At 44.7% G+C, this 27,085-nt stretch overlaps 1 pseudogene across 1 annotated transcript in view; it reads right to left on the reverse strand.

The window, feature by feature from the left end:
- Positions 1 to 16,624: 16,624 nt before the first annotated feature.
- The window catches only part of LOC308492332 (endosome-associated-trafficking regulator 1-like), a 44,302-nt pseudogene continuing 33,841 nt past the window's right edge, over positions 16,625 to 27,085 (reverse strand). Inside the window, exon 2 of the transcript in view lies at positions 16,625 to 17,831. The product of the transcript in view is annotated as an endosome-associated-trafficking regulator 1-like (transcript). The remainder of the gene's footprint in view (positions 17,832 to 27,085) is intronic.

Raw genomic sequence — 27,085 nt, forward strand, 5'->3', positions numbered from 1 at the left:
AGTGACCTTTTCATAATCCAAATATAGTTATATTACCCATAACTTAGATATAGCTATAAATACTCCACATGACTACCCAGGTTCTGCCTAAAAAAACAGGGGGAGGTGGAGTTCTGGAGTCTCATGGAGATACAGCTGCAGTTGAGGCCAAAAAGATCCCAGATATCAGTTTCAGCATCAACGTCAGCAGAAAATCCTACAACCAAGAGACCCTGTACTTCCCCTCATTGCCATTCCCTCCAACCCCAGCCTGAACATTCACTGGAAAAAGGAGGTCTCAGGTATTTGGAGTACCTACTACTCAGATCAACAGCACATATTAAATGTCAAGCAGGCTGCCGGATTGGCAACAAAGCCCAGAAATTAAAAGAACACTGACTATGGTATAGTAAATTCTTTCTCTAGAAGTCGGTGAGTTTCCAGAGCTACTCCAGTCATAACTTGGGAATCTGTGATGGCCAAGCCATCCTCAATTGTGTCTGTGTGTGGAAAGAGGGAGGCATGTGTGTGAGCATGTGTCCTTGAGGGATTAAAAGCCCCAGTAAACTTCTAACCCCCTTGAAAAGTTTTTATTTGATGCTAAAGTGTCATCTTAGCAGGTTTCACTTGAATCTTCCACAAGCGATTAGGGCATTGTCATTAAGAAAAAGGATGCTGAAGTGAGATTGTGTGGCTAAAATACTGACCTGTTAAAATTAGCTTCAGAAATTTGGTCAAATCATTCAATCTGTCTCTGCTTCAATTTCTTGATCTGTACAATGAGGACACTCACATCGTACCTACACTTACGCATTATTTAAGGGTTTATTACTTCTTACATGGTGTAGTTGGAGAAATATGCATACTGTAAGGGAGAGAACTACAGTGAAAATAGAGGATTTTGAGTCAGACAGAAATGAATTAGAATCCCACTCCCACCCTTTACTATTTGTGTTAGCCTAAACAACTTAATTAGTTTTCCCAAGTAATCTCACTTGCAAATGTAGATAAAAATTATTCACAAACTCTCAGAGAGGCTTAAAAATGTAAATGTATGTACATTTCAGTGCTTGGCATGTCGTAGACCTTAATACATAGCAACCATTACTATTAAAAGCCATGGATCCTAATACTAATCTAGAAGGGAAGACAGAATTACACAATGGAAAGATATAATAAAACTAAGAAAATGTGACATGTCCTATGAGAAGGAAGCTCAAGTTTTTAGCATATTTGGAGTAGAGAGAGATCAGTTCAAACTGGTAAGGGGAGGTGTTCATGTTAGGCTTTAAAAGAGGGAGAGAATTTAGACTTTGCAATGAGAACTTTTAGCCAGAAATAGTTAATATTTGTACATGTAGTTCTGTTTCCCTCTCCTGGTACCACAATCATAACACTTGAGCACAGCCTTTCCCTGACTCAGGAGAGCACCACCAAACCTTCTGCCACCCACCCTGCAGGCAGCCACTGCCAATCAATTTGAGCTGGAACCCAGATCAAACTGTTACCTTCTCTGAGTTTGATATATGGAAATGTGGCTGAAAATAATTCCAGGTTGTGGAAATACTGTAGGCGAAGTCATAAAGCCAGACAGTCACGTGTCAGGGAATCTTGGGGAATTAAGGTATCTGAACGGATTATTGGGAAGTTAGTATGGAAAACTGACAATATTAATAGGTAACATTCGTTAAACATTTGCTATACACCAGGTTCTTTTCTAAGTGTTTTATTTGTATCACCTCAATTAATCCTTGTGACAACTATGAGGTACATAATCATTTGTGTTTTACAGATGAAGAAACACAGACACAGAGCATAGCTAATGAGCAGTAGATGTGGGATTCAATACTGGATGGTCTTGCCCCATAGCCTGTACCCTGAACCCTGCCCTATATTCTATGTAGACTGGGACATATCAGCGGTCTCAGAAGGGTGGGATTCAGTCAATGGGCAACAGGGAACTGAACAAATGTTGAACAGGATATTTTTAGCTGTAAGCCCCAGTAGCAGGGCACAGAGGGATTAGATGGTCTGAAAACAGTGACCAGCTAAGAGCAGGATACCCTTGAAGAGAAAGGAAGAGGAGCAGGGCAGGGGAAAGAAGGAGAACAAGAGAGAAGAATACAGAGAGAAAAATGTGTGATTGTATTTTAGCTATAAGCAACAGCTGAATTTCTAGGAATTATTTTAAGAATTTGTCAGGCCATATTTTGGCCCAAGCCTTGGAATAATCAATTTCTGGAGCCATGAAGGCCCACTGTGAGTGGCTGAGTTAGTTCTCTCAGAGAGTCAGTAAATTGAGCAATGCCTTGTCAGAGAATAATGGGAGCAAAATTACAGTTGTGGAATTTATCTGCAGTGTCTTTCTCAGGGTGTAAATACTTTTTTTATTAGCTCTTATGCAAATAGCCCTAGAAATGAGGCAATGAGCAGGGGAATGAACCTCATAAACTTGGCAGTCTTTGCAGCACTGTATCTTCCCACAGTCTCTGGAGCTTCAGATCATCCTCAGCATTTTTCTCTTTCTGCTGATGGCCACTCATAACAATGCCAGAAGTTAGAATAGTTCCACAAGAAAGACCATGACAGTCACACTGTCACAAGGCAAGGGAAAAACTTGAATGTCATGTTTTGCAGCCTACAGGTTTGTTTGGTAAAATTTCATCTTATACTTCCCAGATAGAGGATTGTTTACTCTTTCTTTTAAAGTCCATATAAAGATAAGCCAGATCATTTTCTTACTATAATATCATATAATTGTAATAGTTGTTCTTTCTGTCTAGATTAACTTTTCTGTCTAGATTAACTTCCTTTTCCTGTAACCTAATAAAAATATAGTGCTGATAAAGGAAGAACCACATTTTATTAGTCGGATACCCTCTGTAAGAGACTGTTAGCTTGAGAAATGCTATCTTAAAGTCAGGGTTAACAACCCCTGGCTTGAAACACAACCTAAGTGTAAACACAACCTGACTGTAAATTCCAAGATGTGGGCAGTGACAGTGAGGAGACAAGTGGCCCTGTAGCTTATCTTATACTCTTTGAAGCTGTGTAAATCCTGCAGTTTATCACATACTCCTTAAAGCTGTGTAAGTCCTGTAGTTTAATTACTGTGTGCCTTGAAGATGCTACATAAACCCTGGGTTTTAAGTGTTTGGGGTCCTTGTTGAAACCCGCTGCGACGGGCAGATACTCGGACCCCAGCTAGCTGGAAATAAACCTCGTTGTGTGACTTACATTATCGTGTGACTTCTGTTCACTTGAGGAGGGGTTGACTCCGGACCTTAACATTTGGGGGCTCGTCCGGGATAGTAAGACCCTACCTCAGGGGAACAGACGACTCCTGATACCGAGATTTATTCTGGAACCGCGGTAGGTGGTTTGGCCACCTCCAATCAGGGAAGGGCTGAAAAAGGCCCTCGGCCGGAGAGACTGAAACAGTCCCAATTGAGAATTCTCACAGGAAGGAAGGAGAGGGTTATGACCCTGGAAGTCGTGGGAGACGTCCCCGACGAGAAGGTGGCTCAGCGACGTCCGCAGTGGACGCTGTTTGGATGGGCCCTGGGTAAGGATCCTGAGTGTGGCGTGACTGGTGTGATTGAAACGGCGCCTGTGGATGTGGTGTGGTTGACCGGCCGGTGAGTGTTGAAAAGTCCTGTGCGAAGTTGTGTATTTGCTGGCACTGTGTCTTTTGTCCTTTCCTTTGTCTTTTCTTGGTTTCTCTTTGTGACCATTATGGGACAGGCTCAGGTAACACCTAAGACCCTGCTTCTGAGCCACTTTCCTGAAATCCGTGCCAAGACTCCTAATAATGGCATGGAACTGAAGAAAGGTAAGTTTGACACCTTCTGCTCTGCAGAATGGCCTACTTTTAATGTGGGCTGGCCTCCCCAGGGGACTTTTTCCCTAGGCATTATTAAGAAGGTCCGAGATATTGTTAATCGGCGCCATCCGGACCAATATCCCTATATCTTGATGTGGCAAGCCTTAGTAGAGAGTCCTCCCTCCTGGCTTAAACCCTTTATCCCCGAAAAGCCAGAAGATCCCCCTAAGGTCCTGACCGTTTCAGGACCCTCCTGCCAGCCAGCGGTGCCCAAGGCTGGCCCGAAATCCCCGGGGGAAGCGACCCAAAGACCCATCCTGCAGGAAGGGTCAAGCATATATCCCTCCCTGATAGACCTAGATTTTGAAGGGACTCCCTCTCCCTACGCGCCTGTGGCGCCGCTCCAGCCTGAGGTGGCTGCCCCTCCCGCGTCTGCTCACTCCACCGCCTTCCCATCAGCTCCGGCCCCAGCTCCCCCTCCCCCGGCTCCGGCTCCAGTTCCCCCTGTCCCGGCTCCCTCTGCCCCAACCCAGGGACCAGCGAGGGGATTGAGGTCCCTCAGACACCGGGAAGAGACCCCAGAGGAGGAACCGTCTTCCTCCACCTCCGCTGAGGCACCGATTCTCCCCGTGCGAGCCCTAGGAGGGGCTGGTTCAGATGGGGAGCGAGCCTACCAGTATTGGCCCTTTTCAAGCAGTGATCTGTACAATTGGAAGGCCCAAAACCCCCCTTTTTCTGAGGATCCGAAAGGCCTAACTGACCTGTTCGAGTCTGTTATGCACACTCACAGTCCAACTTGGGATGATTGCCAACAGCTTCTTAAGACCTTATTCACCACTGAAGAGCGAGCGGATCCTCACCGAGGCCAGAAAAAAATGTCCCTGGCGACAACGGGCAGCCAAAGACCTTGCCGAACCTGATCGATGAGCGTTTTCCTCTGAATAGACCGGATTGGGATTTTGGGAACGCAGAAGGTAGGGAGCGTCTCCGAGTCTACCGCCAGAGTCTTATGGCAGGTCTCCGAGCGGCAGCACACCGCCCCACCAATTTGGCCAAGGTAAAAGCTATAATGCAAGGGGAATATGAAAGCCCAGCCGTGTTTTTAGAACGCCTCTATGATGCTTATAGACAGTACACCCCGTTGGACCCTGGCAGAGGAGAACCAGGCTGCCCCAGATATTAGGAAAAAATTGTACAAACAGGAGGGACTGGGAGAGATGTCCATTCGGGATTTGATGAAAGTAGCGGAGAGAGTCTTCAACACTTGAGAGACTCCGAAAGAAAGGGAAGATAGAATTAGGAAAGAAAATCAGGAGTTGCAGGAACGGATTAGGAAGGAAGACAGAGAGCATCAGAGTAGGGAAAACAGGAGGCAGCAGAGGGAGATGGCCAAGATCTTGTTGGCAGGCGTGCAAGGCACAGTCGGGGCGGGACTGGGTCCAGCCGGACCAGCCCGACCGTGGAGACAGCGGCCCCGACTGGATAGGGGGCAGTGTGCAAACTGCAAAGAATATGGACATTGGAAGAGGGAGTGCCCCAAGCGCCAAGGCCAGACCGGGCAAGGCACACGGGTTCTGCTGGCGGGAATGGACAGTGACTAGGGGAGACGGGACTCAGATCCCCTCCCCAAGTCGTGGGTAACTGAGTATGTGGAGGGGAAGCCAGTGGAATTCATGGTAGACACAGGAGCCCAGTATTCAGTTTTGAACAAGCTACGGAGCCCTTATCTCAGAAAACCAGTTTTGTGCAAGGGGCAACTGGGTCTAAGGCTTATCGGTGGACCAGTAGGCGCCAAGTGGACTTAGGCCGCCACCAAGTGACCCACTCCTTCCTGGTTATCCCTGAATGCCCCGCCCCCTTATTGGGGCTCGATCTCCTGACCAAGATCAGGGCCCAGATCCATTTTGAGCCAGATGGCATCAAGGTATTGGATGGCCAGGGACAGCCCCTCCATATTTTGACCCTGTCTCTTGCAGATGAACATCGCCTGTTCACTCTGCAGGACAACCCCTCCAACTCTCCCTCTACAGAATGGCCCTGTGATATGGATTATTGGCTTAAAACGTACCCTCAGGCGTGGGCAGAGATAGCGGGTGTGGGTCAGGCGGCCCGCCAAGCACCAGTAGTGGTCGAACTTAGAGCCTCGGCCCAGCCTATCCGGATCCGCCAGTACCCCAGGTCCACCGAGGCGCGGAAAGGGATTGCCCCACATATTAACCGTCTACTGAAAGCCGGAATACTGAGACCTTGCCATTCTGCCTGGAACACCCCACTTCTCCCCGTAAAGAAACCGGTGGGAAAAGATTATAGGCCAGTCCAGGATCTAAGGGAAGTGAATAAGAGGGTCGAAGACATCCACCCCATGGTCCCCAACCCTTATATCTTGCTAAGTCACTTACCCCCTTCACATGTTTGGTATACTACCTTAGACCTGAAGGATGCATTTTTCAGCATAGCCCTGGCACTCAGCAGTCAACACATTTTTGGCTTGAATGGCATGATGGCAATACGGGAACCCCCGGGCAGTTGACCTGGACTAGACTACCACAAGGCTTCAAAAACGCTCCTACCCTGTTTAATGAGGCCCTGAATCAGGATTTGGACTCGTTCCACCGGAGCCATGATTCAGTTACGCTCCTGCAGTATGTAGATGATTTGCTCTTGGCAGCCCCCTCCGAAGCCGAGTGCCGAAGGGCCACTGGAGACCTCCTCCAGGAGCCGGGGCAGTTGGGCTATCGGGCCAGTGCAAAGAAGGCTCAAACATGCAGGCAAACAGTCACCTACCTGGGATATAAGCTGAAAGAGGGAACCAGATGGCTGACAGAGGCCATGAAAAAGACTATTCTTAGACTTCCGGTTCCGACCTCAGCCCTAGAGGTCCGTGAGTTTTTAGGGACGGCAGGCTACTGCCGGCTGTGGATTCTGGGGCATGCTGAAATAGCGAAGCCTCTGTATGAGGCAACCAAAGATAAGGTCCCTTGGGCCTGGGGGCCAGACCAACAGAAGGCCTATGACGAACTCAAGGTCGCTCTCTTGAGAGCCCCAGCCCTGGCATTGCCAGACCCCCTGAAGCCTTCTACTCTCTTTGTTGATGAGAGGAGGGGAATAGCGAAAGGGGTGCTAATGCAGCGTCTGGGGCCCTGGAAACGTCCTGTTGCCTATTTATCCAAGAAGCTAGATCCAGTTGCAGCAGGGTGGCCCCCGTGCCTAAGGATCATCACGGCAGTAGCCCTAATGGTGAAAGATGCAGATAAACTCACTTTCGGGCAACATCTGAAGGTGGTGACCCCCCATGCGATCGAGGGGGTCCTGAAATATGCCCCTGGTAAGTGGATGACCAATGCTCGCCTAACCCATTACCAAGGTCTCTTGCTAGATGCACCCCGGATCACCTTTGTTGAACCCACCGCTCTGAATCCAGCCACCCTGCTGCCGACCCTGGACCTGGAAGCCCCCCTGCATGATTGCCAAGAGGTCATGGCAAGAGTCACCCAGGTGCGCCCCGACCTCCAGGACACCGCACTTCCCAACAGTGAGTTGGTATGGTACACTGATGGAAGCAGCTTCATTACGGATGGGGTGCGGAGGGCAGGCGCGGCGGTAGTAGACCAAGGCTGGAACATCATTTGGAGCTCCTCGCTTCCCCCGGGGACCTTATCCCAGAAGGCCGAGCTGATCGCGTTGGCAGAGGCGCTGGAACGGGCTGAGGGGAGACGAGTGACTGTCTATACCGATAGCTGCTACGCTTTCGGCGCTGTCCATGTGCATGGCGCCATCTACCGGGAGAGAGGCTTTGTTACAGCGGAAGGAAAGGTTCTGCGCAATCTCCCTGAGGTACAAAGACTGCTGATAGCCGTGCAAATGCCCCGGGCAGTTGCTGTTGTCCACGTCCCCGGGCACCAGTCTGCCCGGACCCCGGAAGCTGAAGGAAACCGGCGAGCGGATGAAGCCGCCAAAGCAGCGGCAGTAGCTTCATCAGCTTTGGCACTCACCCTGCCCGCACCCGAGCTCCCGCGCCTGCCCCCGCGACCTGACTACACCCCGGAAGACCTGCGATGGATCCAGAGCCACCACTGCCCGGAGTCTGATCGGCAGGGGTGGCATCGGGATGCAGAAGGAAGATTGATACTGCCGGCACAGCTAGGACTGTTTCTCCTGTCCAGCCTGCACCAAGCCACCCACTTGGGAAAGAGGAAGTTGCTGACGATTCTTGAGTCTGCCCGCCTCCTGTTTCCCCGACAAGCAGCTCAGATCCAAGAGATCGTAGATCAGTGCGTTGGGTGCCAGGCCATGAAACCCAGTAGGAAAGGACCCCAACATACAGGTACAAGGGTACGAGGAGGGCGCCGGGACGGAGTTGGGAGGTGGATTTTACTGAGGTATAGCCTGGGAGGTGTGGGTACAAGTACTTGCTAGTCATGGTTGACACATTTTCAGGCTGGGTGGAAGCCTTCCCCATGAAACGGGAGACTGCCCAGGTTGTTGCTAAGGCATTACTAGAAGAAAATTATTCCCAGATATGGAGTCCCCGAAGTTTTAGGCTCCGACAACAGCCCAGCTTTCATCAGTAATGTCCTACAGGGACTGGCCCGAGCAATGGGGACCAATTGGAAGTTACATTGTGAATATAATCCCCAGAGCTCAGGGCAGGTAGAATGAATTGGACTCTAAAGGAAACCTTGTCCAAACTGGCCATCGAGACTGGTGGGGACTGGGTGACCCTCTTACCCTATGCCATCTTCCGGGTTCGGAACTCACCATATGTACATGGTTTGACACCTTTCAAAATTCTGTATGGAGCACCACCTCCCATTATTGTTCGTACTCTACCAGATCATGACCCTAATGTGGCCCCAAGTTATCTGGCCAGTTTAAAGGCCCTGCAGGGGGTCCAGCATGAGATTTGGCCCCTAGTGCGTTCCCTGTATGAAACTAAAGACGCACCGAACCCGGAACATGGCATCGTTCCGGGGGATTGGGTATGGGTAAGGAGACACAGGTCCCGGACACTGGAGGAAAGGTGGAAAGGTCCTTATGTGGTTATTCTGGTCACCCCCACTGCCTTAAAGATTGACGGCATCGGACCTTGGGTCCATCACTCTCACATACGCCGAGCCAACCAGCTGGAGCAGACACAAGCTGAGGAGTGGACCGTGCGGCGACACCCTGACAACCCTCTAAAGCTGCAGCTCTCCCGACCTCAGAGAAGCACCAAGCCCCCTGCCTCAGCCGATGATGGAATGGCTACTAGCCCTAACTCTGCTCAACATCTGGGAGAGGAGCCACGCAGGGATCAACCCTCACCAACCCCATAAGCTAACATGGACCCTAACGGACGGACAAACCCACACAACCCTTAATACCACTACACATACTGCCCCAGTCAATACGTGGTGGCCAGACTTGTTTTTCGATCTGCGTGACATTTTTGGCTCTAAACTGGACGGCAGTATGACTACTCAGTCAGGTCCAAGAGGGCCGTAATAGACACCTCTCAAGGACATAGTGCGCAAGGGTTTTGGGCTTGCCCAGGGAACTTAAGAAACAATTGGAAAACCTGTGGCGGCCCAGACCGCTACTATTGTGGTAGTTGGAGTTGTGTCACCTCCAATGACGGGCCCCGACAGTGGGATGTTGGGAACAGGGATCTAGTCAAATTCTCTTTTAGGGACCCCCACAACTGGGTACCCCAGGTACGTGTCCAATTTAACCAAGACGCGGCACGAAAAGAGCGTGGTTGGTTATCAGGATTAACTTGGGGGTTCCAATTAGATATAAGCCGTTGGGCATGGGCAGGCCCCCACCCCGGCGGTCTTCTAACTATTTGACTATCGGTCGAAACAATCAACACTCAGGTACGTCCAAACAAGGTACTGGCCCCTCTCATCCCTACCAAGAACCCAGGTATATCAAGGAATAAGGACACCGCAGGAGGGATCGCGGGACCCCAGCCAAAGACCTCTGTAACTCCTTCGACACCTGCTACGCAGGCAACCAAAGACTCCTTGCGGAAGCTGGTGCGCACTGTATATGAGACCCTTAATGCCACCAGTCCTAACCTCAAGACCTCCTGTTGGCTGTGCTATGATGTAAGGCCCCCGTTTTATGAGGCAATAGGACTTAACGCCTAACAGTAAGAACCCCTCTCAGTGTTCATGGGGGGATCGTAAAGTTGGCTTAACCCTGCAACTAGTGAGCGGCAATGGGACCTGTTTAGGGAAAGTGCCCCAAGCTAAACAAAGTTTATGTGCCTCCCTGAACAGCTCCCCTAGTTGGGAACGTGACACTAGGTGGTTAATTCCCAGAACTGATGGATGGTGGATATGTTCAAAGACTGGCCTCACCCCGTGCCTATCTACTTCGGTCTTTAATACCGCCAATGAATTCTGTGTCCTAGTAACTGTGCTGCCCCACATCCTCTATCACCCCGAGGAGAGTATATATTCACATTGGGATAGTGACACAAGTACGAGAAGTAAAAGAGAGCCCATCACTGCTCTAACCATTGCCACCTGTTCAGTGTGGGAATAGCCAGAGCCGGGACCGGCATAGCTTCCCTGGCCACTCAACAATCAGGAATGACCTCCCTAAGGGCAGCCATAGATGAGGATATAGAAAGACTAGAAACCTCTATTAGTCATTTAGAAAAGTCGCTCACTTCTCTATCCGAGGTAGTACTCCAGAATAGAAGAGGACTTGATTTGTTGTTCCTCCAAAAAGGGGGACTGTGTGTCGCGCTAGGAGAAGAATGTTGTTTTTATGCTGACCATACTGGTGTAGTTAAGGAATCCATGGCTAAAGTAAGAGAAGGGTTAGCTAAGAGAAAACGAGAAAGAGAAGCTCAAGAAAACTGGTTTGAGGCTTGGTTTAATAGATCCCCCTGGTTCACCACCTTAGTATCTACCTTAGTGGGCCTGATTGTCTTGCTCGTGCCCATTTTAACCTTTGGCCCTTGCATATTGAACAAGCTTATTAATTTTGTGAAAGATCACGTTAATACCGTCCAGCTCATGGTCCTCAGACAACAGTATGAGAGAGTGGCCGCCCCTGAGGACCTCTACGGCTGGCCCGCACATGAGCAAGATTCCTCATTATGAACAACAAACAGGGGGAAATGTAAGAGACTGTTAGCCTGAGAACTGCTATCTTAAGGTCAGGGTTAACGGCCCCTGGCTTGAAACACAACCTAAGTGTAAACACAACCTGACTGTAAATTCCAAGATGTGGGCAGTGACAGCGAGGAGACAAGCGGCCCTGTAGCTTATCTTATACTCTTTGAAGCTGTGTAAGTCCTGCAGTTTATCATATACTTTTTAAAGCTATGTAAGTCCTGTAGTTTAATTACTGTGTGCCTTGAAGATGCTACATAAACCCTGGGTTTTAAGTGTTTGGGGTCCTTGTTGAAACCCGCTGCGTCGGGCAGATACTCGGACCCCAGCTAGCTGGAAATAAACCTCGCTGTGTGACTTACATTATTGTGTGACTTCTGTTCACTTGAGGAGGGGTTGACTCCGGACCCTAACACCTCTTAAATCCCCATAAGAGTCTCTAAGCCTCAGTTTTTCTTGTCTAATATAAGAACAATGACTTGTTTTATAATGTTGGAGTGTAGGCCATGCCAGACTGCAAACTTGCCCCTGAGCACCAGGGTTTCTCTGGGTCAGCCCCACCGCCCTCCATGCATGATGGTCCCCATGGCAGCTCACCTCTGGCCACAACTTCCCAGAGCAAATTAGTTTATATGCTCCCACCTTTGTTCAGAATTTCAATGTGACCTCCTCCCAAATATTAACTGCCACCCCCAGCAGCTAGAATGTTCAGTTAAGCTCTGACAAGTTACAGGGTCAGGCTGGGGGTGCTCTGCCCAGCATGTGAGACAAGCATGGCCAAAAAATTCCATGGCCAGGTTCTCATTTCAGATCATAGTGAACTGGCAGAGAAAGAATTAAACCTATTCAGAATAACACAACGTCTTCATGGATTAATTCTGTTCTAAGTGGACTTGAGGAGGTGCTGATGTTTTCTTTGTGGGATTAGCAGCAGAGGTCCAGGAGAAGGGCATGCATGAAAGTGGGGGAAAGGTGATGGAAGATTGCTTCTTTTGGAAACATTTTTAACATACAAAAAGATAGAAATCATACATCTAATTAAATATGGAATGCTTTGTGATGCCCACATATTTAATATTGGTTATAAATGAATATATCAAACCCATCCTTTGCTGCATAATTTTACAATTTATTCAATTAAATGTCTCTTTGCCTGCATTGCATTGATTTTATAGCAAATGAAATGAGATAAGCATAAATGCAATCTTGTAACCCATAAGATATTTTATTATAAAATTCTGATGATGTCATTTCAGGAGAAATAATAGAGAAGGACAAAAAAGAGAAGGTTAAATGAAAGAAAAATAGGAAAAAAGAACAGGGAGGGAAGAATAGGAAGGGAGAAAGAAAGAAGGTAGAGGAAAGAATAGAGGGAGGGGGAGAGAAGCGAGAGAGGAAAGGTGCTAAGGGGAGGAAAAGGAGAGAGAGAGGGCGGTGGAGAGAGACAGAAATGGGGGGAGGGGAAACTGTCAGTATTCCAAAGGCTAAGGTTATATCTTATATATTGTTGTTTTCTCTTCTCCACAGTCCTTCCTTACCCAGTGCTTGACACATAGTTTGTGCTATCTAAGTATTTGTTGAATTGAACTGAATCACACCACCTGGGACAGGGTGGAGAAGGAAAGAGAAATAGAGATAAAAAGTAAAGATAGAGATAGAAGGGAAACAGGAGATACTAAAAACATGTAATTGTAGTGAATAACTAAAGCAGGGTAGATTTAAAAAAACATGGAGGAACAAAAGGTAGTAGAAGTTGGGAAGCAGGGAAAAGGAAGAAGGAGCGGGAGAGGGAAGGAGGAAGTTGGGTCAAATGACCTATTCAGGGGCTATGGGCCCAGTGAACTCAGCTCAAACAACAGGGTGGCTCACACACTTGGATGCCCGCGGAGCGCACAGGCCACTGTATGAGCATGTACCTGACATCATGCCCTCCCTAGAAGCCTTGACTTCCCGTCCAATACCTTGCAATTTCACCTCAGCATTGTCTGATAAGAGGGCTCCCTAGCTCAGAGGAATTAGGCTCAAATGCACTGCTCAATAAGGTACCCAGAAAAAAGATCTTTCTCGTTCTGTGGCCACTTACAATAAGGACACAATGGTCTCCAAGAGATACCTGGGCCAGATGAAGGAAGGAGACCTGGACTGGACTGGTGTTTGGTGGACAGATATGATTCTCCTGCTCTGGAAAGATGGGACAGCCACTGCTGGGGTCGATCCCCTGCCTCTTACTTCCACTTGACATGATAAGCATGTGTTAATCTCTCATGCATCACGGACAGGGTAAAATAAAATAATGGAGACAGTCCCTCTCTTCTCTCAATTTGGTATGAGGGGATGCAAGCCTCAATGTGTTGGGTTTTTGTCATGTGCCAAGCCCTGTGCCAAGTCCTTCACAGATATAATTTCATTTAATCTGCACAACTCAAATAAATATCATTATCTCCATTTTTACAAATGAGGAATCTAAGACTCAGAGATGCTACATAGCTTGCCCATGCCACGACAGTATGGAGTAAAGCAAATAGATAAATTGATGTAAAACAAGATAAATCTCTGTTTATTCCTCAATACCCCGAACAGTGCCTGCAATATTGAAAGATGCTCAATAAATATTTCTGAACAAATGGTGAAAAAAAGGTCATGGCCATAGACAGCTACAAATTGTTTCAGGATTTCTAAGGAGAAGAGAGATTATATGAGATTTGGGGAAACCGAGGGAAGTTTCTAGAAGAAGAGATATGTGGCTGTACCTTGTAGTAAAGGTAGTACTGTGATACAGTGGAGATGAAGTGGAAGAAGATGAAGGAAGGGCCAATGTTATCTCCAAAAGTCTTTTCCCCAGTAACCAATATTAAATCCTCAGACAGGCCAGGCCAGGTCAGTCTTTCTGTCTCTGAAATCACTGCCCACATTCCAAGCCCTTGCTCTCATACCTCTCATCACCAGGGGTGCCTTGCTCTTCTGCTTCATCTGTGAAAATCTAAATAAGCTCCATTTAACTCCCAGAGTTCCTTCTGTCTGGGACCACTCCCCTAGACTTCTCTTCTTTAAACTCTTGCTGCCCAGATGGTCAGTACTGGATATATACAGCTCCATTCTGAGCAGTATTTGTTGACAATTACTTAAATGGACATATAAAAAAAAGAAAAAAAGAAAAAAATATATATATATGTATGTATGTATTTAATATGTGAATGACCTCAAAGCAATATGAGTTGCTAAGAGACTGGCTCACAAAATTTGAATTCAGAAATGATAATCTGAAGCAAACAAAATTGAAATTTTATTAAAACAAATGTCAAGTCATCTGTTCATTTATTCAACAAGATCTCACAGATAATAATACTCTGGCCTCAGACCTGATCTAGTTTCTAGTGGTACAAAGGTGAATGAGATGGATGTTTCCTCTTCAACTAGAACTTCATACTCTATTGGAGAAGACAAATATGAAAAATGAAAGTTTGCAATGGTGGATGATAAGTGCTGTAATGAAGGTATAAAAAGGCTGTGAGGACTTTTTGTTTCTGGTCTGACATGTATGTCCTAACAAGATCAAAGCTGAACAAATTAACAATCAACATCTTTTTCTGGATCAGAGAATTGAGGTCAGAGCACAAACTGCTGCCCCCAAATTGGAGATACAGACAGGCCAATACAGAGATCACAGCAGAGTAGAAACCACCCAAAGAACCAGGGTAGAAAAACTTAACCTGTAGTTGACAAATTGCCAAAAACTCAGTATGGACAACTGGAGAGTTAAAAACTGCTTCTAAGAGCTCTACCATATTCTCATACTAAAGACTGAAGAAAAAACCCCTTGTGCTTCTAGCAGAAGAAGTGACTATTTTGAAATATGCCAGAATATTCTGTTCTCAGTAATATGGCCTGCCCTCAAGAGAAATTATTGTACTAGAGACTAATCAATGGGGGTTTTATCAGAGCTTATCCTACTTGTGGAGAGGGAAATACCCAATTCTAGTCCCCTCTAGCCTCCTGTCTAAGGGGTAAAAGCCAAACAAAACCAAGACAGGAATAAACTTGCCCAGGTCTTCTCCCCCTTTCTCCACATATCTGTCCCAGAAGCTGTCAACTCTCCCTTGCCATGCTGACTGCAGATAGCCTGGTCTACTCAAGAGGAGTTGTCAGTATTAAATGAGCCAATGTGCATGAAAGTGTGAAGAGCCGCACCTAGAACATCTCTATCTAATGTCCTTCAGACCCAATATATTGTACTATGACCAAATCTTTCCCACACTCCCCTGTGGGTTAGGCCAGAAACGCAGAAATTGTCCTGCATGTCTCCTCTTCTCCTACAGCCCATCATGGTGAGGTCCTGTGGATTCCAATTCTATAGCAGCTCACAAGCCCAGTTTTTGTTCCTAGTACTTTAATTCAGGCCCCTTCCTGTCACTGCCTCTCTCTCTCTCTCTCTCTCTCTCTCTCTCTCTCTCTCTCTCTCTCTCTCTCTCTCTCTCTCTCTCCCTCCTTCCCTCCTCCCCTCCCTCCCTCCCTTCCTCCATCCACCTAGCTTGTCCTTCCAATACCATCTCAATTCAGACCTAGAGGTTCAAAGGGCTTAACAGAGTCTGGTGTCGAGTAAAGTTCAATAGCTGTTACTATTATCACTAGAAGTGCAAATATGGATGAGACAAGCCTTCATTTAAACTCCTTGAATACGTTTCTATTGCCTTGAGGTAAAATCCTCATTTTTCACACTGCCCATTTTTGCAGACTTTCATTCACTCCTCCTCTCACACTCTTACCTCTTGCCGTACTGAGCATCCTGCCCCATACTTCCAATACCTTGATTCTTTTTTGTTTTTGTTTTTGAACAGGAGGAAAAATTTATTTTTAAAAATGACATCTATAGGAAAACAGCCAAAAACGGTACAGAGGGCATGTTACGCCTCTCTACATCAGAAAGCAGTTGAAAAGACGCCCTGGGAGACCTTGTGCTAATCCGGAAGCGTTGGTACCTCCTTTAAATTCCTGAATTCTAAACTTCATTGTACAAAAGGCCACTTGAAATATGTATCAACACCCTCCAAAAGCAGGTTTTCAAATCTGAAGGCCCCTAAAGAGGTGCCTATAGACCGCTTCACAGTGTGGAATCCTTGTGCAGACCTTGATCCCTGTGAGAGGATAGCAGCGTCCACCACACAGGGCGTCCATGGTCGGGCCACCAACCACAGAAGCCAGCCCTCTGAAGACCACAGTAGTGAACTGAGCCAGAGGCAACACTGAGAGATGGCAAAAAAAAAACCATCTACCCAAGGCAAACATTTGAGTTCCAGCGCATTTGGTGATTTTCTTGACTTGTGAAATGAAGGACATCAACTGAACTTATTACAATGAATGTCTGGGATGAGAATGTTCTGGAATGAGAATGGTATCACAGAACTAATGTTTCCATGTGTAACTTCAAAAGTAAGTGGCTTTTATAGAAATGTCTTCCCAAAGATCATTAGTTTGTAAAATAGCAGGGGTTCACCAGAAGGGCTGGGTGGATCTACAGTTGTGACTCTCACCTATAGGAGCTGCTCCTCTTTGCAGTTGGCTAATAGCACTATTCTAGGTCATGATATTAGTATAATGATAAATAGTTTTACTGTTAGTGAAGACTGCATATTTAAAGACACAATGGCATTTTTAAACCCAGTAAATAATTTCAGGATGTAAACAGAGCTGCAATTTGGAAGCTTCTCTGTGGTTCTCAAGACTCCACCTCCTCATCTTTAATTTCAGAAATTCTGTCTATGGATTTAAGGATTCAACATTTCAGCTCCAGAAACCAGTTGCTTTACTGAGGAGTGCGCGTTGCTCATAACCACACAGATTCTGCAGATGGTGTTTGGTGGACTGTGTTCTGCTTCACCACCTTCACCAACAACGGGCTTGTGGTTCTCGTGCTTGAAGTTAGGGATCTTCACCTGGAGCAAGCTTATTTCTTATTTTAGTTTCCTGACTGATTTTCTTTACAGACTGCGTGGTCATCAGCTCCTGGTTCTGCTTCATCTGCTGAACCATGGATTCTAGGTCACGATAGTCACTCTCCTCCTTTATCATTTTTGCTTCTAACTTCTGCTCAAGTGTCCTCACCATTTCTGTCTCAGAGAAGCTCTGAATCTCAGTCAGCTAGCTTTCTTCTTAGCTTAGAAGTCTCATCTTTCATTGCTTTATAACTTATCTTCAGCACCTGAAGATGCCTGTCCCCCAGAGACTTTCAGTGGGCTGCAAAATCTGTGCCAGGGCTCCCTGCCAGAGAGACATGAGGGTCAGAGACTCGGGCCCCACCAGCTCCATTTAGCTGGAGAAGAAGATGTATGTGCTACAGAGCAACGTGCTGGCAGTGACCCTCGATGAGTGGTTCCTTTCCACAGAGAATAGCAGACAGACCCCCTTCCACCTATTGTCCTCTTCCTCGACCTCTCCAGGAGGTCGTCAGGCCCCAATAGGTCTTCAAAAAATGGCTACTGGTATTCCAGGCCAAACCTGATGGTTTGAGAGGTTAGGGAGTTGCATTTGAGCCCAAGTGAGTGCCTCGTGGCTTCCTTTGAATAAAGTCCACAGTTGGCTGTGTCCTCTTTCGACAGGCTGAGTTTCTTGGTTTTCAGAAACTCTTTAAAGGAGAATCGATTTGCCACTTCAAGTTCTTCAAGTTTAACATCTCCAAAATGTGTCTCTTGGGCTCCTCGATGAACCTTGCTTAGTACACTACCCCTTTCCATAGACAAACTCTGTATCTTCCATGGAAGCTAGCGCTAGATCGGTCACATAGCACATGAACGTTGGCCTAATGCGGAAGTAGTGGGAGTCCAGGTTCCTGCCATAGAGGCGCTCGCAGTCTAGCTGGGGGAGACAAGACGAGAGCTGGAGCATCTGGAATGACGAGGCGGTGGGCTGGGGACAGCGGAGTGACACTGGTGGAGCATGTAACCCTCCATTGCCATGAGCCCTGACACTCCTGCCGTCCCTAGCCCCCCAGCAGCGGCTCCCTGGTCCTGGTGCTGCCCCGGCTTCAGCCTAGTAGGCTGCCCCAGTGGCCTGCAGCTCAGCAGCCGCTCCAAGCCTCTTGCCGAGGTTTCCATTCCCAGCACCTTGATTCTTATACAGGGAATTTCTTTTTTGCCTCCTTATCATGGCCAACTCTTTCTCCTCTAACAAGTTTGTTTAGTTGTCACCTCGTCAAAGGAGCCTTACCTTACCCTCCCGATCTAGGTTGCTCATCTATGAACTCTGCTAACAACTCATGGTTTCCCCATCATAATACCTCCCAAGCTTACTTTGAACATTTGTAAATCTATTGATGTCTCCAAAAGACCATGATCACCTTGAGAACAGAGATGATGCCTTATTAAAATTTGCATCCCTTGTACTACACAAAGTTCAGGCACATATAGAGGCTCAAAAAATGTTTACCAAATGAACAAATTCATCTCCTCTCCCTTCTCACTCTTGACCCCCACTCCTGGCTTTTTGCTTTCTTACTCTCTGTTTAGCAAGCTTCTCTCCTACTCATCTCTCTTTCAAAGACTGGCTTAATTTTTACCTTTTGTGAAATATTTCTTTCCTTTCCAGGAGGAAGTAATCGTGTTTTCTCTGAACTCCCTTGCTCCTGGTTCTTTCTAGTGCTGCAGAATTTATCTGTGTATCACTGCACTTTGCTAATGTTGATGTCTCTGTGTTCTACTCTGAACTCCTGAAGGGTGGAGACTGTCTCATTCAATTTTGTACAGAGTACAGAGCCTGGCAACAAAAACACATTCAGTGAATGTTTGTGAAGGCATAACTGAGTGATTGATTGAATAAATGAAAAGAATGATATCCATGCTGGTGAACATCATGGCATACACTATAAGAAGGAGGAATATTCCTTCATCCTTTTAAAAAAGATGATTGACACACTTGTGTGTCTGTATTTGCTGAGCTATCAATTCTGCCTATTAAATAGACAGATTTAAGAAAGAGTTGTGGAAATTTGCAAGTGTGGCAATTATCTCAACTCTTAGATATCTTTTCACTACAGAAACACTATTAACATAGGATAAACAAGAGAATGTGAATGCATGAATAATGCAATGTTATAGCAGATTGCTACAGTAGGAAAATAAAATTCAGCATAGCTTCCTAGATAAAGATGGAATGTGAGGAAAAGTAGAAAGCATTTATCTAATTATATTTGGGAAGTGCTCCTCAATGGAAGGAAAACTTTCTCTGAAAAGTAATGCATACAGAAGTGATATCTGTATATTTAACTACATGAGTTTGTGAACGCCTCCACAGGGAAATCAGTGCCAACAATGAAGTGCACCTCTGTGCACTTCCTTTCTCTCTGGGATCTTGGTCCTGCAAATCTTCACTTCCCTGATAACTTTCCAATATCTTACAGTACTGTTTGGTATATTTTGACAATACTTTATAGTTATTCTCTATAGGAACATCATTCTGCTACAAGCCAGCCTGCCATTGCCAAAATATACTTATCCTCTAATCCAAATAATGAAAAATTATTAGACATTTGGGTCATATGGATGACATGAAATCAATATTTTAGAAAGATTAATCTAGCACTGTTATGAAGGTGGAATTGAGAAGGAATAATGGAGATATAAACAAGTTAACGAAAGAGGGACATAGTTATGGAAAGGGGGGAAAATGTAAGAAACATTCACATGGAATAGCCCAAAGTTCTTGTTTAGTTTCAGAATGCATTAAGTACTCAGTGTCATTATTTTCTTAAACATTTGAAATGATTTCTCCATTGTCCACATAATAAAGTTTAAAGTCATCAGTCTGGCCTTCAGGCCGTGTGCAAGCTTTATTTCTACTGTAAGATATGTGACATTGACTGGGAAATGATCAGGAACTAACACGCCTGACCTGTGGCTCTCCCAGGGGATATTTAATGAATTTACAGAGAAATAACCATGTGTTCTAGGCTTCTGCTCAATACAGATGTCATAAGATCCCAGGTTATAATAACCCCTACAGGTAAAAAGAAAGAAAGAAAGAAGTAGATATATATTAGAGATCTAACCTTGCTGGTTTATTGCAGTGGAGATTCTGGTTGTGGAGTGCAATACTAAAGAATACACTGGCTCCCTTCCCTGTAATAGTATTATGTTTCTCCATGTCTCACATTTCATAATAACATAACAGCATAGGGAGCATAGCAGGTTAGGAGGTTAGTGAAAACTATGGAGTGACAGATAATAGAGAATTATTTCATTTTTGATATGTTATGTTTGACATTCCTGTGGGACATCTATCTGTATGTACTCAGAATACTGTGTTTCCCCGAAAATAAGACCAGGTCTTATCTTAAGGTTTGCTCCAAAAGATGCATTAGAGCTTATGTCCAGGGGATGTCATCCTGAAAAATCATGCTAGGGCTTATTTTCCGCTTAGGTCTTATTTTCAGGGAAACATGGTAGGTGGAAGAAAACTGTCCCAATCTTTCATGTAATAGACTTTTATGTACATCTTATTTTTTCTTTCTTTTTCCTCATCTGTTGATTTGACAGGGAATGAAAGTTGATGCTAGAGATTCAGACTGAGGAGGCATCAATGCTTTGATGGGTATGGATTCAATCTCCCAACTATGGTTACGGAGTCAGTCTCCCAGGGAGAGGTCAGAGCAGAAGTAAAAGTGGCCAAAGATGAAATACTTGGAGCTTCTTAAATTTAAGGCAAAATGGAGAAAAGTTCATAAGGGATGATAAAAAGTGGCAACACAATGCTGGGAGGGAATCAAGGAGAGAACAACACCGTGCAGTCCAAGGAAAAGGACAGAGTCAAAGGTTCAAGAATAAGAACAGAGCTCCTACTCTCAAGTGCCACTAAAAATTTGAGCAAGTTTAGAAATAAGTGTGTCATGTTGGTAAGGCAGTTTTAGTGGAATGTTGGAGGCAGAAGCCTGACTGCAACAGAGGTAAATCGGCAAAAAGGATCATCCCCAGGAGAGCAAAGTTGTCAGTGATTGTGGGGGGTAGGAGAATGTTCTAGCCCATGAGGCATGGACTGGAAAAGGATGAACACTCTCCCCTGCAGTAGGCCACCGGGAGCAAAGAAATCATAGAGAGATAGATTTCAGTGAAGTGATGGGGTTCAGCGTAGTCCAATCTAAAATATGCCATTTGGGAATGTTGATTATTATGAATTAAAGTTATTTAAGAAACAGTCAATGCAAGAAGGATACGTTGAACCCCTTTGATCCTTGAAAACAGGAAATAATCTCCCAAGTGAAAGGTACCCTCCTCATACCAGGAGGTAAAGAGACATCCTAATCACCAGAGATAGAGAATTTAGAGCTGAGAAGGCAATATAAACAAACCTTGTTACTTCTTCACTAATTTACTACCCCAAGCCAAAATCCATTTGTCTTGTCAACTCTTTACAAAATTATTTTTCTTTGTCTAAAAGGTATAAAAGCTATCTGCTTTGGTGACTGTTTTGAGTCTAATATTTTATAAGCTCCCATATACAAAAATATTTTCCTGTTAATTTGCCTTATGTCAACTTAATTATTTGGCAAGCCAAAGAACCTATGAGATAGGAAGGGAAAAGTTTTCCTTCCCTGCAGAATCAAGTGGTTTGTTGCTTCTTTGGTTTAATTATAGAGCTAATTTCCAGAGTAAACATCAGGTCTAGATTGGGGGAGAGGTGTGTGTGGATGAGTGTTCAAGGCAGCAAGTTTCACATCTTAGACAATGGCTGATATTTATATCAAGTAGGCATAAACATCTTCTTTGCCAGATGGAAAGAAGCAGGACAGAAGAAAATTAGCTGGTGAGACTCTTTAGAAATTAGATTTTATCCATTTAAAAGCCAAATAACCAAGAGCTTGCCTTTTGTCATTTTATTTTCTTTGTCTCAGACTTCTGTTACAAAACAAAATGAAATGAAATTAACAGTAGAGTTTCTAGGATCAGATTGCCTGTGGTCAAATGCCAGTTCTGCCATTTATTAGTCATTTACTATAGGCATTTACTTACTTCAGCAAGCTTGAATGTTTTCATATATAAAATGAGAGTGGTAATACTTCCTACCTCACAATATTGTTGGAGGATGAAATGAAATGAAAATGAATTAAAAGCTCTTAAAACAGTATCAAGCATATGGTAGCTGTTCTTGCTTCTTCTCCTCCTTTTTCTCTTTCTCTTTCTTCTTCTTCTTATTATAATTATTGCTATCCTAAATCACTGGGCCTTTCATGAGGTTATTGGAATTTCTTATGTGTAGAAAGTAACAAAAGCATGAGGCCAAACCTCGAGACAGGCTGTCTTCTAGAGCCACCCGTTATGCCTTTGATTCTCTCTAATTGCCTTCTTCTCATCATTAACTCATCCAACTTCCACAGAGCCACGCAAAGGCAATATGAGATGGCAATGTTTTTTGTTTGTTTGTTTGTTTTTGTTTTTATGTTCAGATGAGGAGTTTAGGGAGTTTTTCAAACATCTACACACATAATTTCACTTCACCGCTTGCCACAAACTTGGAGCCAGGTGTGGCGGTGCAGTATCCCCACTTTACTGATGAGGTTCAGAAGAGCTGGAGGCCATAGTAAGAATCTCATCTCAGCCACATATCTCCATTTCTGGCCCTCCTGAACATCCAAGGTACCAAAACAGGTAAACATTTCAAAATCATCTTGAAATCACTGTGTGGTCACCAACATCTAGGAGCAGAAATTCTTTACACCAAAATTTCTTCTGATAACTCAAGTCTTTTCTTAAGAGTCAAAGCCATACTCTTTGGAGACATACTTGATTATGAGGCCTAGACATAGACAGTGTGGAAGAGAATGCAGACTCCAGGACTCCTGCTGGGGCACCTACAGTCTCCTGTTAGTCTTTTCTCCCTCTTTCTCCTCCTTCTCTCCCTCTTTTCTCCCAGGCCCTGACCTGCTCCTGACACAATGACTAAGTGGGCTCAGGACAAAGGCTGCCCAGCCCTTTCAGTCATCTCTTAGTGGAGATAGCAGTGAAGCCTGACTGCCAATGGATCCTCCTAACAGTATGCTCCTTGACTCATGGACAATTTAATGAGCCTGCCCAGATCTGTGGCCTGACACCAGGGTTGAGAAAAGAGAGAATGATGAGATGCCCCTGTCACAGGGACAAGGAGAAATAATGCACATGGCCAGAAACAGCTGGTTCAATTTGAATATAATCCTCTCATCAGAAATCAACTGCTCCTTGATGATAGCAGGGTGACTAATTGAAGGGGCTAGAGTGGAGAGAAGAGGAGAAGGAGGGAGAGGTTGCGCAGCACAACAGAGTGGGGACACACGCACACAGACACACCCCTCTGTTCTACAGGCCCAGTTGTGCTCACAGCACCACCTTAAGGAAGGTTTTCCTGGCAACTCAATTTGTGAAACCTCGGCTTGGCCACCAGAATTTATTGGATAAATTCCTCTGTCTCCACCATAGATCATGATAGAGCTGGAGCTAAATGGAGGATTCTCAGTCTCAGTGATGACTTTTAGGACAGGAAATTCCCTTATTTGAATGATTCTCGAAGGGGAGAAATCATTGCCAAATGCTGTTGTCCTGTATACAGATTGTATATACTCATGTAGATAGAAGAAAATTGTTCCACTTCTTCGTGTAATACACCTTAATGTACATCTATTTTTGTACTCATCATTTAATTTGTCAGATAAAAGTCAAGAGTAAATTCACACACACACAAAATGCTTTATTACCATATGTAACAAGTCCCACTTCCACATTGGAGAAAGTATAATATGCACAGCAGAGCATTGAAGAAAAACCTGAAGTAGGAGATGATGCAAACAGCCAGTATGAAGGAGTATGCAGCCCTGGATCACTAGTCCATGCCTCATACCTGGCCTATATTCTCACCATGCATCCTTGGACAGACAGGTACCCTCACTGGGCTCCAGGTTCCTTTCCTTAAAACATGAGGTAGATAAAGCAGAGGGCCTTTGGGGACTCTTCCAGGTCTCACAGGCCAACCTTAGTTCTAGTTCACTGTTAACAGTAACTCAGGCTTCTATCTTCCACCATTCTCTGCATTGTTGTATTTCCAGGGATCTGGGATTGGCCAGCCTGGCAGGATATCTCTCCCACCGCATTCCTCCCAGTACTTTCTCCAGACCCCGACTTTTTCCACATACCTTATACATTAACATTCTTCCAACTATTTTCTGTATTTGAAAAACCTGTTGAAATTGCCTAAGTTTCTGATAACCTATACCATGTTTTCTTTATGTTATTGCTTCATATCACTTTAAATTTTCTCTTTATTATTTTAAAAGAATCTTAGAATAGAAGGAACATAAGTGTAGGAGACTGGCCTGACAATTTGATACACAGACCAAGGGAGTTTTTGTTTCTTTTGCTTGTTTTTTGTTTTATTTTTGGGTGAGCTCTACCTGAGCCTGATTAAAAGCTTATGACAATGTTCAAATACAGAGACAAAATAAAAATATAGAAAAAAGTGACAATCATTATACAAGCAAAATCCTTGAGAAAGTGAGAAGAGATGGGATCCAGAACACATGGGTAGGACTGGCCACCTGCAAAGTGGTTAAGAGTACAGATTCTGTAGTCAGATTTCCTGCTTCAAATTTCAACTCCAGTGCTTAATGGCTATGAAATCTTGGGAAAAAATATTTAATTTTTTTGTGCCTGTTTCATTATTGGTGAAAATTAGTATAATAAAAATGCCTACCTCATAGGGTTCTTGTAAATATTTAATGAAACAATGTGCCGTGTGCTGAGAACTGCGACTGGCATAAAGCAAAGTTTCCATAAATGTTAGCTACTCTTAATAGAGTAGAAGCTATCAGGAGTGAAGAAGGTACACAAAATGCAGAAAGCCATAGTTTTTATTTCTCTTTGGGCACTCTCCAATGACTTCTATATTCTCAGAGAGGTGGGAAGAGTAAGGCAGCTATTTCCATGTAGTGTTTCCATGTGAGAATTCTTTCATGTCATTTCTCAGGAAATTTACTTGTTTTTCTGAATCCAAAGGAAAATCAGTTGAGAAATAGAGAAAACTGAAAAGTGTTAAAAATTTCTTGTAAAAATTGAAACTTAATCATTAAGATAGTGACATTACTAGTTTAAAGGAATCAGTGACATGAAACTAACAGCAATAACAGAAAAGAAACACTGACCCACAGTGTTGAAAGTACAGGTTGACATTTTCAGAAAGTGGGACAGTAACACGTACTCAAGGAGGAGCCCATCCAACTTAATCAGTCACTGTTGCTTGTACTTAAGTGTTGTTGTGAATGTGTGTTCATGGTCCTATCTGCTGCTAACACTGAGTATGAATGAGAGAACATATGTACATAAATATAATTTATTCAAATTTTATGCATGGAAATAACTCCAAGAATAACATGTTTTAGAAGAAAATAAGCCCTTAATTGGCATTTTAAATTGGCAAGGAATTTCCTGGTATCAGAGTATGTTGCTATGAAATACACAATATGAATCAGAAAATTATCTAAAATTAAATTTGCAAAGTAATAATATTTCAAAGACAAACTCCAAATTAGGGCAAATACACAAAATATGTGCATTGTGAAAATATGAAATGATTTTATATGAAGCAATACATACCCTAACACCCAACTTGAAGATGTTTTGGATACATTCTTAACAATGCAACCAACAGAATGGACAATGATTTTTTATTTTTTTTACATCTGAAATATTTACCAAGAAGTAAAAATCAAAGACATCATCAAAATGGCGGCATGAGATGAGCCTCTGTAAAGCTCCCCTGGAATTCACAACTAATCGAACAACAATAACTCCACAAAGGACTCCCTGCACAGCAGACAGGCAAGACGAAGAGGCCCACTACTGAATTCACCTAAAGGTGGGAGAATCGCATGAGCAGGGGAGGAGGGAAGGTCGAAGTGCGGAAACGGAGTCGCGGGCACAGGTCACAGACCTAGCTCAGTGATCCGAGCTCGCTGCATCCCAGAACTACTGCAGCTGCGGGAGAGGGAAGAACTTGGACTGCTAGGTCTCCACTTATGGCCCACAGTGCTGAGGAGGCAGCATATAAAACGGCTGAACCCAAAGCTCATGGCAGAGACCTCGGAGAAAAGACAGAGGGAAGAAAGCTGAAAACGGTGGTTTAAGCCCTCACTGCTGGGCAGTGAATGAAAGCCTTAGGCACTGAGACTAGCTGCACCCTAACAACCCTCCCAGAGCTTGCCCCGCCCCCACCTGCCCAGTGCTAGAAGCAGAACAGTAGCAGTGTCAGACCAAAAGAAAAGAATATTTGCTGTTCTGAGAATTGTGGACTACAGACACAGATTCGCAGCCCAACTAGTTCTGGCAAAGGAGAGGGAGCTATGGAAGCGGGACGGCTTTGGTGGTGGTCGCCGCCATTGCTCTGGTCCACCTCTCACAACTCACCCCTCCCCTGGCCCCACCAATCTGAGCGGACCCTGCAGGAGTAAACAGAACTGATGAAACATACGGGCTCTGAATCTGGTGCAGAAAGAACATTGGAACTTCAGAAGCTCTCCGCATCCCCACAGGGACATGGCGCCCTGTGACCCAGGCAAACTATTAACACAGGAGAAGCCCATCTCCCAGGGAATCCCCACATTGTGTGAGAAGCTGGAATAGTGCAGAGAAAATATAGCACTACTGTGAGAGAAAGGAAAAAAAAGGCTAGTGTCAGAGAGAAAATAAAACATTCTATCAACAAGTACTGGAAAACAAAAGAAAGACCTCTTCCTATCAACCTGTTGCAGAAGCCACTCCTGTAGATGTGTATAAAGAGAAATAATAAATCAGTAATTGCCATGAATAACCAAGGCAACAAGACAGCTCAGAAAGAAAGTGAGAAGTCTCCAGAAAAGGAACTTAAAGATATGGAAATATGTGACTTAAATGACAGAGAATTCAAGATTGCAGTTCTAAAAAAACTCAATAAGATGCCAGAAAACACAGAAAGGCAGTTTAACAAACTCCAAAACACAATCAAAGAACAACATGAACATTTTACCAAAGAGACTCAAATTTTCAAAAGGAACCAAATATAATTTCTGGAGAATAAGAACTCAACAGAAGAAATTAGGAATGAAATACCCAGCTTAAGTAGTAGACTTGACCCGGTGGAGGAAAGAATCAGTGACTTCGAAGATAGAAACCTCGAAATTACAAAGATGGAA

The sequence above is a fragment of the Rhinolophus hipposideros genome (genome assembly GCF_964194185.1).
Source record: "Rhinolophus hipposideros genome assembly, chromosome: 24".
Lineage (NCBI taxonomy): Eukaryota > Metazoa > Chordata > Mammalia > Chiroptera > Rhinolophidae > Rhinolophus > Rhinolophus hipposideros.